The sequence below is a fragment of the Elephantulus edwardii genome, unplaced genomic scaffold (assembly GCF_000299155.1).
Source record: "Elephantulus edwardii isolate Elephantulus edwardi_28Jun2011 unplaced genomic scaffold, EleEdw1.0 scaffold00170, whole genome shotgun sequence".
NCBI lineage: Eukaryota > Metazoa > Chordata > Mammalia > Macroscelidea > Macroscelididae > Elephantulus > Elephantulus edwardii.
Window position 1 is genome coordinate 2,219,737 of NW_006399920.1, and position 15,380 is coordinate 2,235,116.

General features: G+C 36.6%; 1 pseudogene; it reads right to left on the reverse strand.

The window, feature by feature from the left end:
- Positions 1-2,798: 2,798 nt before the first annotated feature.
- LOC102851191 lies at positions 2,799-3,462 on the reverse strand (annotated as a pseudogene).
- Between the last annotated feature and the right edge of the window lie 11,918 nt (positions 3,463-15,380).

Below are 15,380 nucleotides of genomic sequence, written 5' to 3' on the forward strand. Positions count from 1 at the left end.
TTGCCTCCTCAAAACAACGTATCCAAAATATGTGAAACAAAGCTTCACCACCCTTGCCTCCAAGGAATATTCTGACTGCACCTTCTCCAAGACATACCTGTTTATTCTTTTGGCATTCCTTGTGATATTCAGCACTTTTCTTCAACACCACAGCTCAAAGGCTTTGATTCTTCTATCATCTTTACTCATCATCTAACTTTCAGATGCATAACAAGTAACTGAAAGACTATGGCTTGAAAGCAAATAATTAAAAGTTATCTAAAAGGTGTATGCATTATTTAATTTATGGTAATTTAAAACAGCTTTCTTCAGTCATCCATAGAATAAAAAAATAAATACAAAAATTAACTTGGGAATTTATCAACTAACTATCTGTTAATTATGGCAATTAAAATTGCATACTGTAGTGGTTAATAGAATGGATTTTATAATCAAATAAATGTGAACACAAATTCTGATTTGAATTCTTACTGGCTACAGAACACTGAATATATTAATTGACTTTTCTGAGTCTAAATTCCTCCATGTAAAATGAAAATATAATTGTACTTTCAATGTAAGATTGAATCAAAAGCATTTAGAAGACTAATTTATGCATTAGCAAAAGAAACCTTTAATGCCTGCTAAAAAATGTACATATGTACCAAATTATTATAATATCAGAAGAAAATATTAAAATACTATAGGGCTGCAAACAGTCATGTCTTGACCAGAGGATTATTTTCAAGGTGTGAGAGCTAATGTAAATTGTTAGGCTGAATTTCGTACTTGCTTTGTATCCATTATCCCTTCTTTCCTTGTAATTTCCTCACATTGTAATCAATATTCTATCTTGTACCCATTTCATCATTGTCCTTTGGAAGCAAAACTCAAACTCAGTGTCAATGAGTCAGAAATGAATCCTAGCTGACCCTCCAGTAGGTTTTCAGAGGCTGAAATTCGCATAGAAGGAGACTGTCCATCTTCCTCCCTCAGAGTTGCCAGCAGGTTCCAACTGTAAGAAAGGCGTTGCCGTTGGGCGAGCAGCACAACTTCCCATGCACTGTGGAAGCAGAGCTGCTTTGGGAGCAGGTAACTTCTTTCCTGATTCACAGGTGAGGAAGAATATTGCTTCAGGTCGGAATGCATTGCTGTTGTTAGGCACTGTCGAGTTGGAACTGACTCATAACTGACACCCCAGCAGGTTTCCAGATGCTATAAATTACAGAGAGTAGATAGTCTATATTTCCCTCCTAGAGCAGCTAGTGGTTTAGAACTGCCTGCCTTTGGGTTGAATGCACAACTCCTTTCCGGTAAGCCCTTTGAGTTTCCAGGTTAGAAGATGGAGATAGAGTTAAGTTGATATTGATGACTCAATAGGGTAAAAATATTTTGCATCTAAAAAAAGATATTACTTTGGTGGGCCAAATTATAGAATGTAATCATTTAATTTCCCCCCTATAATATGTGTCAGCTTGTCAGGGTATTGATTCTCAGTGGTTGACAGTTATACAATGGTGTAATGTGTTCATTTTATAGTGATATAATCATGGGAGCACTGGCTGTCTCATCCTTAAGGAATTATGATGCTAACTGTAAGGTTACATGTCTGGTAGTTTGAATCTGCTAGTGGTTCTGAAGGAGAAAGATTGGCAGTCCCCTCCAGAGACATTTAAAACATTGGCAACCACTGGAAGATAAGCTAAGAGTTGGATGCAACTTAATACAGTGAGGTGAGTTTTTTGGGTTGTGCTGTTTTGGTTTAGTTCTTATTTTAAATCATGCTACATGGAGTAAACGAATGTGATCAGGCAATCTGTTACAAGGGGATTAGGCTGGAACACAACACACCTCAAATCAGATTTACAGCATGATTTGATGTAAAGGGAATTTGACCCAATTTTTTGGAATATTTATATAGAGGTCCTAGCAAAGTTCTCAGGCTGTTTTGCTCAGCCTGGATTCTGCATCCAGCTGATGTATCATCAGACCTCTGGTTCTCAGAGTTTGAACCAGCAATCTTACTGCATGTTGGTAGTGTTGTTAGGTGCTGTCTAATCTAGTACAACTCATAGCAACCCTATGGGCAACTGATCTGAACACTGTCCTTTCCTATTACATCTTCACAATCTCTACACATTCAAGCCTATTACCTCAGACGCCATGTCAACCCATCTGGTTGAGTGTTTTGCTCTGTTTTGTTGCCCCCTCCCTTCCCAAAGTATAATATCTTTCTCCAAGGAATAACTTCTACTAACAAGATGTCCAAAGTATGTGAGAAAAAGGTTCATCATCTTTGCCTCTAAGGAACAGTCTCGCTGCACCTTCTTCAGGACATATCTTTCTGTAACTCCACAGTTCAAAGACATCAATTACTCTTCTGTCACCCTTAGTTATGGTCGAACTCTCAGATGAATAGCAAACAACTGAAAAGACCATGACTTGAATCAGGTGCATCTTTGTCCTCAAACTGGTATCATTACTCCTCAATAATTTGGAAACGCCCTTGTTTCTTAGTGTAGAGTAACTGGTTATATTGAGGTGAAGGGGAGAGAAGATATTTGTAATGACTAATTGATGGTCTTAAGAAATTTTTGTTATTGTGGTTGTTGTTTAGTTTTTATTTCCTAATCACAAGCTTAACTCTGCAGTCCTGCCAAATTTGGAGGGAAAGAAAGAACTTATGGTACCCAGAGGACTGCAGCAAGCGCACAAAGATTACTACCTATTGCAAGCACACTGGGGACAACAGGGATGATCTCTGGAGCTGTAGAAGGAATGGTTTGGAGATTAAGAGAAAACATAAAATACAGATCACATTAGAGTTGCCTAGAATTAGCAATGGTGATCTTGCTGGTGTTGCCATTTCTGGACCCAAAGACCTCCATGGCTTCCACAATGTTCATGCTTTTTTTTTTCTTCTTTCTTTCATCTTGTCAAAGACGACATGCCAGCCATACAACCATTCAGTCTTAGCAGTACACTTAAATATAAAAAATGAACAGACTGATTCTAGTATTTGCCATGGATAGAATGCCCGGACTTGTGTGCTTCAGGATGAAGTTTTCATCATCATACTTCTTCCTGTAGATGAACTTGCCACCAGTATCATCATGGCATGTGAAGTCCCCACCTTGGCACATAAATCCAGGAATAATTCTGTGAAAGCAGAAACTCTTGTAACCAAGTCTTCCCTCTCCTGGACTCAGAGCCTAGAAGCTTTCTGCTGTCGTTGGGACTTAATCTGCAAACAAGAGACATGGCTTCTAACTTCACCATCGATGGCTATGTTGAGGTACAGCGCGGGTACATGGCTGGGTGTGAGCAAAGTAGACAAGACTGTTGCTGAGGTGGCAGCGTCTGCAAAGCTGGTCTTAATTTTCTCATGCAATCTCAGATGTTGTTTCTGACACCAAGGCCATATTTTCAACTACTGATGTATCCTGTTTACCTGTTTACTTCTAACGTTTGTGTTCCAATCATTAACAACTTGGTTTTATTGTATATATGACTAATTTCCTATTGCAGGAGTTAAATATCTTCAGTTTCTTCATGTTCAGTATTCGAGTTGGCACATAATTTGAATAGTAGCTATATTATCTGGTCCAACGTAAAAACCACAGGGCTACACAATACCACAATATTCCCCAAACCATTTTTGCATATTATGCTTTAACTTTAATTTTTGTGTGACAGCCAGTGAAGCTTGTCAGTCTCATACAATGTCACTAGAAATTTGATCAGCAGTTGACTTTCTCCTCCATCTCTATCAGACATTGGAAATCCAACTTGATAATACATTTGAAATTACTCTTTTTAATAAGAAGCCAGTCATCATTGTAAATAGTAGCCTTTCAGGGGTGCAAAAACCAGGAAAAAAATCTAACAATAAAAAGTCACAAGATTCTCACTGGTCATCTGTAGACAGAGAGAAAGAGATGCCCATGTCTCATCTGCAGAGCCTTTGTTTCTCTTCTTGACTTCATTTTGTTGCTGTCAGGTCAGCAATAATCCTGAAAAACTGAAATTCCATAGATAAGATGTGAGGGGAAACCTTTGTACTATGCCAAGGTCACCAAAGCTGGCATATTTTTCTCTTTTGGTTTGTTGATTTTGGTTGGTTTTTTTTTTTTTTCCAGGGGAGGTTGGTAATACTTTCTACTTGTGACAAACTAAAGTAAAAGTTATAATTAACATTTGTTATTTCCTTAAACTCACAGAAAGGAAAATCACTTGATGTGTGAGAATTTATGCAGCGTATTGAAGTTTTCCTTTGAGTATATTAAACTGACACCTCAATGTGAGTCTAAATGTTCAGTAGATAGGTCTGAGAAGAAAACAGAATTTGAAGTGGAGTTGTGAGAATAGTGATCTTATAGGTAAAAGAGGCGCAGTGGTAAAAGAATTCAACTGTTAACCAAATGTTTGTTAGTTTAAACTCCCTAACCAGCTAATGGTGAAAAGATGAACTGTTTCTGTAAACATTTATAGCTGGGAAGACCCTATGGGCATTTCTAGCTCGACCTATAAAGTAACTATGAGTCAAAACCACCCCAAAGCACTGAGATAAATTCTCTTTAATAAAAATTTAATCAGAAAGAAAATAGTAATATTAGAACTATAATCACATTAGAGTAATATATCATTTTTTCTGTAGGTATTGATGGTAATTTTATTTGCCTGACATTAGAATTCATTGATAGTAAGTTTCAATGACTTCTTAGATTTCAAAATAATTGATTGAATTTAAAAATGAATTCAAGATTAGTTCCAATTAAGGTCAACATTTCTATTCATGCAATTAATAGTATTATGATATTTATTGAAAGGAGAATGTCTATGTTATTGCTATAGATTTAAATGGTGGAAAAGTAAAAGTTTGACATCCCCATGCATCTGTGTGAACTTGAACCCCTCACTAGTATGTTTTTCACACTGTAGTGGACCACTGGTATGTCAAATACCTGGAGGGGCACCCAGGTGATTTCAGGGGAGCTTCCAGAAGGAAAAAAAAAAAGAAAGCCAGCTTGATCATCCATTTTTAAAATATTGAACTCTGGAAAAAAACCATGTAAATAACAGTGGGGCATTGTCTGATACAGCATAAAAAATGACCTCTGTCTGCAAAATCTTCAAAATGTAAATGGGAAGAGCTACTTTCTAATTAAGTATTAAGACTTGAACTTTGCAATCATAAAACAGATATCTTCACCTTTTATGCTGGACAAGAAAACTATAGAGGAAAAAAACTTTCAGCATTTCTCAAACCGAAAGAATTGAAGATCAAATTCTATATTTTATGATTCACACAGCTTTTTTTTTCAATTTTATTTTATTAATTTTAATGAACATTTACAGAGATTTTGAGTTTCCATTCATTCATTGTTGCACTTTTCTCCCTGTCTACGCTTCCACCCCACACCCCCACCCCGACTCCAGTTCGCTCTTCTCTTTGAAAAGTAAAAGAAAAATTCCTTCATTGGTATACAATCCCACCCACCCTGCCCCAAGTACATTCCATTATGCAGCCTTCATTCTGGACTCTTGTGAAAACCACAGTAGCCTATCATATATTACTTTTAAACTGTTCTTTCCCTCATCTGTTTCAATGCAGTATACATAACTTAACCAGTTTTTCTCAGTCTTACCCCAAACCTGATATTAGTCCCATTCTATTACAGTGGCACTATGCAGTATTTGTCTTTTTGTGACTGAGATATTTCATTCAGCATAATGTCCTCCAGGGTAACCTATTTTCAATAATATTGCATGAGTTACTTATTTTTCAATGCAGCATAGTATTCTATTGTGTGAATATACCACAGCTTCTCTCTCCATTCCTTTATTGATGGGCACTTTGGTTGTTTCCAACTCCTTGCTATGATTCACACAGCTTTTATACAGTCAAGAAAATATAAGCTTCTGCTTTCAGCCAATACCTATATGACATAAGCAATTATGTCCCTCATTCAAATAATCTTCTGAATAGAGTTTGAAATCCTTGCATTTCCCTATTCTCCAGCTATTTTTCTTATATAAAGCTTTTTATTTTATTTTGCGTTAATGTATTACATAACACAAAACTATATGGATGTTTATAGACATATATCTAACAGACTTAGGTTTCTAATATTTTTATAATTTTTTGTTAGTTTTAATGAATCTTTACAGATATTTTGGATTTTCATTCATCCGTTGCTGAATTTTTCTCCCTGCCCCCCGCCCCCAGTTAGCTCTTCTCTTTGAAAAGTAAAAGAAAAATTCCTTCATTGATATACAATGCCCCCCGCCAGCCCCAAGGGCACTCCACTATGCAACCTTCATTATGGACTCTTACCATAATTATAATATCCAATCACATAGCTCTCCAGGTATTTTGTTAGTTATTCACTAAGATTTTATTTTCCTGTGATATTAGTAACATTGTTTTGTTTTCATATTGTTGTTATGTGCTGTCGAGTAGCTTGCGACTCATAGCGACCCTATGTACAACAGCCCTAAACTCTGCTCTGTCCTGTGCCAATCGCACCGTCTCCAATACACCCATCCTGATTACCCCAGTTACTGAATCAATCCACCTCGTAGAGGGCCTTGCCCTCCTGCGCTGTCCTTCCACCCTACCAATCATGATGTCCCTTTCCAAGGACCTGTCCCTCCTTACAACATGTCCAAAGTATGTTAGACTGAGCCTCAGAATTCTTACCTCCAAGGAGCTGTCCGGTTTAACCCTCTCCAGGATGAATGTGTTTGTTTTCCTAACAGTCCATGGTACCCCTCAATACTCTTCTCCAGCACCACAGATCAAAGGCATCAGTTCTCCTTATGTTGAAATATCTTTCTTTGCGATATTCAGGAATAAAGATCTTTTCTAGTTGATTGACCATGTAGCTGTTTTCAAGATTTCTTGTCCTTCTTATAGTTATTTGAAACTCTCATCTTCCTCACAACTTCCTCCCAGGTAACTCTTTAGGTAAATAAACCCTGAAATCTAGTGGCCTCATGTTGTATATAATTTTTCACAAAGACTCTGGCATGAATTTGTCCTTGATTGACTACCTAAAATCTACCATAATATTAATTTACAAATTTGTCATTATGGATAGCTCCTAGACATAATAATGTATTATCTTCCTCATATCCATAGGCAGAACAATATAGTTTACTGAATACATGGTTTCCAAGTAAAATTTTATCATGTAAATAATTAACACAATAGTTAGTACGTTGAAGCCCAGCAAAAAGTAGCTATAATCACTAACTTGTGATTATTTTACATGAATGAGTGAATTGAGGGCACTGGTGACTCAATAGTAGAATTTCATGTTTTATGTAAGAGAGAGAGATTTTGTTTCTGGCCACAGTAAGTCATGTGCACCCATTACCTATTCCTCTGTTAGCTGAGGTGTGGTTAGTGAAATGATGCTGATTAGGACTTAGTAGTCTTTAGAATGAGATGGACTACGAATAAAGACCTGGTAATCTACTTCCAAAAACCATGCAATGAAAATCCAAAAATAAAAATGGACTGCTCACTGCTGCTCAAAGGAAAAGTGTAGAACTAGGCAGCATTTTGTTCTATTGGGCATGATGTCACCATTACATAACAACAATAATAACAACATATAGAAATGAACATTGCCATAGTCTTAGATCTAGTTCACATTCTCCATTATTTTTTGTGCTTAAGTCTTACCTGCACTAGAGGCAAAATTCACATTTTGTCATTTGTGTAGGCCTATTCCACTGGATTATATACTCTTTTCTGCCTTCTTATACATATTTTTAAAACAACCAGAATATTTTATACCATCATTTATCTGAATAATGCAATGCACCTAGTACATTTAAGGTTGTTCTAGAATTCAGATGACACAACAGGAATGAATATATTATATGATTCCCAGGACAGTAAGACTTTGGTCCTTTCTCAGTTTGTACGAATATACTTTAAAAGAATTTAACTAAAAATGATAACTTAAATCATTCATGGAAAATAAATTTCATTTTAAGGTTAAATTAAATAAAAGGCTAGGAAGATTCTACCCATCCATGCAGTTCTAATATATTCGCCTTCATGCATTCTTAAATTTTCTGTTCTTTTGTAGCTGTTTGAACTCAATCCCCAGAGTTCCGGGGAAAGTCTCATTTTGAGAAAACATAGGAATGCAGCAAGTCTTGTCTGTATATGCCCTTCTTTGATAGATCCTCTAGTAAAACACCTAAATTATTTCAGTGTTTGTCCCAAACAATCTTGGATTTTGAAGCAAAGGAATATATTCTTTAATCTTTTTTTAATGTTTCTCTTTGTGAGAATGCTTGATCAAACGTCCTGATAATTTGTTGTTAGCTGTTTTCCCAGTTCTGATGTTCTTACAAAGATGCATTTAGAACAGTTCTGAAAATAGTTCTTCATTCCTTCTTGAGGGCATATACTTATAACAATTTTTAGCACTTTAATTAGGTTATAATTCTGGGATTTCAAATGGAAAGATAGAATAAAAATAAGATTTAAATCCAAAGGTGTTTAAACTGACTGCAGCAATTGTCTAATGCATATCTTTAGGTCCGTTTTTAGATTACATGAATGAAACTTTAAATGAACCTAATTAATATTTGTCTAAGTTATATGCCACCAATTAATCAGGACTGTGTTAAATATAACATATCCTACAATTTAGTAGGTTTAATAATAGGTTAATAATTTAGGTACATAATACTGTGACTCAATGGGTATCAAATCCATTTATAGTGAACCAATATCTCAATATAATTATATTTTATGCTGATTAAGTCATGCTAACTTAATAGAATGTGATATTAACTATTAACTCAACTTTAACTAATATAAAGATTATTGCATCTTTTGATCTTAGATTCTCCTCCATAATCTCAAATTATATCATTTCAAGAGAACATGGCTAAGTGAATAGTAATTACTGCTTGTACTGTTGTTTTATGGTTGTCATCACTTGAGCTAAGAAACAAAGTTAATTTATTTAAATTATCATGAGAGTTCTGATTTTAAATCCACCAGTTACTCCACAAGCAAAGGATGTTCAATTTACTCCCATGCAAGTAACTGCCTTTGAAAACCCACTGGAGGGTCATCTGTGGTTTGGTTCCTAAATGACATTACACAACAACAACAAAGAAATACAAGAGTGCTTTGGCAACCCAATTAGTAATAGCACTGTCAACCCAAATGCAAGTTGTTGGAATCCAAAGCTGTTCTGTAGGACAAAGATGGACATCTCCTCTCTTGCGATTTACAGTCTCTGAAAACTGTCTATGCTATGAGTTGGACCCAACTTGATGGCAATAATGAGTGTAAGAAATATTCTCCTACAAAATGAACATCTTCATATATCTAGTATTTAAAAAACAGTGAAAAATAAATAATTCTTCTTTTCATAAGACTTACAGAAACACTGACTGAACTATATAGAGAATTGTCTCCCAACAAAGACATAGGAATGAATAGGTCTTGAGTGATTATTAGATAGAAATTATTTTACTGGCTTATGAAAATTTAATATAGTCATGCATGACTTAAGATCCAAGACACATTCTGTGAAGTAGAATGGTATGTGATTTGGATATTTTGTGGCTAGCATATTGGATAGTAGCAGTTCTCATCTTATGAAAAAATAACTCTATCTTTAAGGTGAATTTGTATGTAAATTGGAACAGTTCTACATGGTTTGTGCATAATTTCAGTTGGTAAAATATTTGTCTGGAGTTCTCCGATTAAAACAAGAGATGGTTCACCTTTCTCCCATAGAGTTTGTGGTGTATTTGAACCCCCAGAGAGGCATGAGAGGTTAGCAGCTCAACTCTCTATGGAGTCGGGCATCAGAGTTCTAATAGATTTAAACCGCTGATTTATTTGTCTACTAAAGAAATGAAGATTTATATGAATTACTATTAACAGACATTTTAACTAATAAAGAAAATTCTAATATAGTTTATTTAAAAAAAAACACTTAGAATTTGATGAGACAATCCCTCCCTAACTACTTACCTGCTAATACAGGTCTTCATGAATAGATAGCATTCTTCTTTGGATACAGTTCATGAAAGTACTGAGACTTAATATATCTTCTGGCCAAGCAGGCACTGTGGTTAGAGGTGGTGAAATGGTGCAGATGAAAGCAGACATGACTGAATGAATTTATATCAAGTTAATTACTTGGTGAACAGGGAAAAACAGCAGTTGCGTTAGTAACATAGATGCTAAAATAGTACCAGACGTTGCCCAAGACCTGTATGTTTTGTGTTGATTCTAACAAGTAGAGCTGTTCCTTAGGTTTACCTTTACAGAAATAGTCTGCCACATCATTTTCCTATAAAGGAGTTGCTGAGTTCACATCACCAATCTTGTGGTTAGCAGCTAAGCACTTAGAAATGGCACAATCCGAGCTCCTTAAACATACATCTGTGTATCTCAGAACGACAAATTATAAGGTGAAATAAAAGTGTCACGGTCATCTAAAGTACCATAGATGCTTTATCCTGCCCCAGTAATGTCCATTGTTGAAATTCTTCTAAGCAATTGGTTCATTAATTCAGTCCAAGCTATCGGGATATAAAATCCAGTGTATGAGAAAAACTTCAATCACACTTTACAGATGGAGTACTTTTGGATAACGATTTGGCAATAGGTACTGTATTTGGTGGTTGTTGTTATTAAGAGCCATCGAGTAGCAGGCGACTCATAGCGACCCTATGAAAGGGAGTCCTCAACACTTGACTGCCTTTCATCCTCTCTCCATGTTCATAGGGTTTCCAGAGGCAAGCTATTTATGGAAGTGGATGCCACTCCTCCTTCCAAGCTTGTTTTAATCCGGGAGCTCCACCCCACTCTCTGTCCGCATTGGGTAACCAGCCATTAACGCATTTGTCACATTAGTGTCACAGTGTTCAGCCTCAAAGCAACCACAAGTGACCGTGGTACGGCAACTTGTACACCAGGGCTATACGACCTAGAGGAATGTCTGAATAAAAACAATGAAAGACAGGCCCGAGGGCCGCAGATTAAAAGTCACCCACCTTTGGCTTGGTAGCATCGCTTTCTGTCCACTGGACCAGATGATCTCTCTCTCTGACTGTATTTGGTAGTGATAATGTAAAGGGATAAGGGAAACAGAGTCTAGCACTAAATGATAAATAAGATTGTGTTTTATATGGGACAAATGCTCAGAGAATAATACAAGTATTCATCCAATCATTGCCTTTGTGTTGGAAAAACCTCCAAACTGACCCTCTATTAGGTTTCTAAGGCCAGACAGGTCCCCCCTTTGGGTAAAGAGCAATTTGGTCTAATAAAAATTGTCTATCAATATTACCACCAGAGTGACCTAGTAGAAGCATATGTTGTTAAGTTGTTAAGTGCTGTAGAGTCATGGACAACCCATAGTGAAGCTATGAACAAAAGTCTTGAACACAAAACTGTCATATTTTCTCCAAGTTCGTAGAGTTTCTGGAGGAAAGCTTTTTTTGGAAGTGGATGCTACTCCTGCTTCTAAGCTTATTTTATTCAGAAGACCCACAACAACCAGGCCTGAGGGACGCTAGTCTCAAACCCAACCACACCAGAAAACATACAAGAGGGGAAAATTTTTCATCTTTTTGTTCTGAAGAGATATTTTTGTGGTGGTTGCTGTTGTCAGATGCCATTGAGTATGACTCATAGCAACCCTATAGGCAACAGACCTGTGTTTAAGCAGCTACTTCTGATTAGCATCTGGACACTTACCTTTGCACCACCACAGCTCCTCTTGCTCTGAGATTTATAATAATACAATCTCTAAAGGCTTATCAAAGTGCTAAAATACATAATATATACTTAAGTTAAATTTTATAAAGTTGTGATCATTATCCTCAGCTTAAAACTTTTCATTGTATATAGATATCCACCACAATCCATTTTTATAAAAAAGAATAAAAATAATAGTTATGTCTTCTGAAGTGGGGGGAAAAAAAACCAAAACCCAAATACCACAGCAGTGTGACAAAATTAGTGAGACTAGCTCAAGACAGGGCAAGGTTCAGAGATGATATACATAGGGTCCCAGGCAACTTAATGGCACATGACAATAACACAGTAACAATTAAAAAACTCATCAGATAATATTCAGAAATTTATCTTGCTATTTTACATGTACCAAGCATTGCTATGGCAACTCAAATTTTCTGAGTTATCCAGAGGTAACTGTAAAAAAAACTGTGAGCCTGTAATTACAGTGAGAAATCAACATTCTCACTTTATTTATCCTTTCAAACATCAAGTATTTGAAACTTGTTACTTATGCAATTAAAAAATAAAATTGACTATGCGCAGACATTTGACTGTGTCTGACTCTGAGAAGAATGGGAATCCTAGAACACTTGATTGTGCTTATATAAAACCTATACTTGGACCAGGAGGCAGTCCTCAGAATAGGTTCAAAATTGGGAAGGGTGTGCATCAAGGATGTGTTCTATCTCCATGTCTTTTCAATCTATATGCATAACAGATTATCCAGGACGCTGGGCTCTATGAGGAGAAGTGTGACATCAGGATTGGAGGAAGGTTCATCAACAATCTGCGTTATGAAGATGACACAATCCTGCTTGCTGAAACTGAGGAGGACCTGATGTGCTTGCTGCAGAAGATGAAGGACTACAGCCTTCAATATGGATTGAAGCTCAACATCAAGAAAAAAAAATTCCCATCACTGAGATGATTGGCAGTACCATGATAGACGGTGAAGAGATTCAGATTTTTGAGAACTTCAGTTTGGTTGGCTCTACAGTCAATATACTCTTGGTACCAGCAGCCAGGAAATTAAAAGATTAATTGCATTGGGAAAGGCTGCTGTCAGAGACCTCTCCAAAATACTGAAGAACAATGATGTTAATCTGGAGCCTGATACAGGTCATGGTCTTTCCAATTACTTGCTATGCTTCAGAGACCTAGACTATGACTAGGGATGATAGAAGGAGAGTTGATGCCTTTGTGCTGTGGTGCTGGAGAAGAATATTGAATACACCATGGACTGTTAGGAGAAAAAACAAGCTTGTCCTGGACAGGGTGAAGACAGGCTGCTCCTTGGAGGCAAGGTTTCTGAAGCTATGTCTGACATACTTTAGACGTGTTGCAATGCGGGATCTGTCCTTGGAGAGGGACGTCAGGTTTGGGAGGGTGGAGAGACAGCACAGGAGAGGAAGAACCTCAGTGAAATGGACTGACTCTGCTAGTGGGGTAATGGAGATAGGTGTGTTGGAGACAATAAGGTTGGTAGGGGTTGAGCAGGGTTTAGGACTATTGTACATAGGGTCGCTATGAGTTGCAGGAGACTTAACGGCACATAAGAACAACAACAAATTTTTCACATATGTAAACAATGTTTTTGAGATTATTTCCTTACACATTCAATGTAATCCCAATATAAATGCCAATGAGATGGAAAAGGCAATCTCGAATTTCACGTGGAATGAAAAAAGGCCCCAAATAAGCAAAGCTCTCCTTAGAAAGAGAAACAAGGTAGGAAGCATGTCACTACTTGATTTTAAATTCTACTACACTGCTGTGGTGGTCAAGACTGTGTGGTACTGGTACAATGACAGACACATAGATCAATGGAATAAAATTGAGTATCCAGAAATCAGCCCAGCTACCTATGGTCAACTTATTTTTTGACAAGGAGATAAAATCTGTTAAGTGGGGAAATACCTTTTTAACAAATGGTGCTGGTAAAACTGGAAAACTATCTGTAGAAAACTAAAGCAAGATCCACACCTCACTCCACACACAAAAACCAACTCAAAGTGGATCATGGATCTAGGACTATGACCAAGGACTATAAACTTCATTAAAGAAAAGCTTGGGAGAACTTGAGAAGTCCTAACCCACAACATAAACAGTCTTCCAAGAATCCTAAAAAATCTACAATCAGGAGAGAATAAAATAGATGAATGGGACCTACTAAGAATCAATCTCTATGCACATCCAAAAACTTCTCCAACAGGGTAAAAAAGGAAGCCACAGACTGGAAAAAGAAAAAAAAAATTGGGTCATGAAATGTCAGACAAGGGACTTATATTTAGAATTTATAAAATATTTGGGAACCACAACAAGATAAAGGTAGATAACCCAATTGAAAAATGGTCACAGGATATGAACAGACACTTCACCAAAGACACTCAGATGGCCAACAAACACATGAAGAAATGCTCAAAATCTCTAGCTCTAAGAGAGATGCAAATAAAAAAAAACTATGAGATATCATCTCACCATAATAAAAATAGCAAAATTTAACAGAACGGCAAACATCAAATGCTGGTGAGGTTGTGGAGAAAATGGAACCCTTATTCATTGTTGGTGGGATTGTAAAATGGTGCAACCACTACGGAAGGCGGTATGGCTCTTTCTCAAAAAGTTGCAAATAGAAATAACATTTGACACAGCAATTCCACTACTGGAAATATACCCTAAAGAAACTATAACCACCAAGCAGATATATGCACACTCATGTTTATTGTGGCTTTATTCACAATAGCAAAGAGCTGGAAACAACCCAAGTGCCCATCAACAAAAGAAGGTATAGAGAAGCTGTGGTATATTCACACAATGGAATACTATGCTGCATTGAAAAACTAGGAACTCATGTAATATTATACAAAATGTGTGACCCTGGATAACACTACGCTGAATGAAATATCTCAGTCACAAAAGGACAAATATTGTACAGTGCCACCGTTGTAAAATGGGACTAACATCGGGGTTGGGGAAGACTGAGTAAGAAGGGATAAATTATGTATATGGCATTGAAACATATGAGGTAGAGAACTGTTTAAAAGGGATGTATGATTAGGTATTATTGTCATGACAGGAGTCCAGAATGAAGGCTGCATAGTGTAGTGGACTTGGGGGGAGGGATTGTATACCAATGAAAGAAATTTTATTTTCAAAGAGATAAGCAAATTGGTGGGGAGGGGTAGGCAGGGGAAAAAGTGCAACAATGAACGAATGGAAATCCAAAGTCTCTGTGAACGTTCATTAACATTAATTTTGAAAAGATTATTTTCTTCAGAAAAAAAATTAAGCTAGTTTAACAGCCAAGTTCAAGCTTCACCATCCTATATCGTTTCATGCGCCCACATGTGCTTATATAAGGAAGGCAGAAAAATGTTTAGGGGCGATACTGACAAAATAAATGCTGAAAATGTTAAAAATGACAAGTGACTTTTGAAAGTTAGAAGACAAGATAAAATAGAATCACTGAAATCCACTTCTATTTCTTTCCTCAACTTTTCATTCAAGCTTGAAATCTTCAAAGGTAGGACTCAAAATAATGGTATTGCATTATGATCCAGAAAATCTTTTTAAAGCAACCTTTGAAGGCCATCTGAGCTTGCAG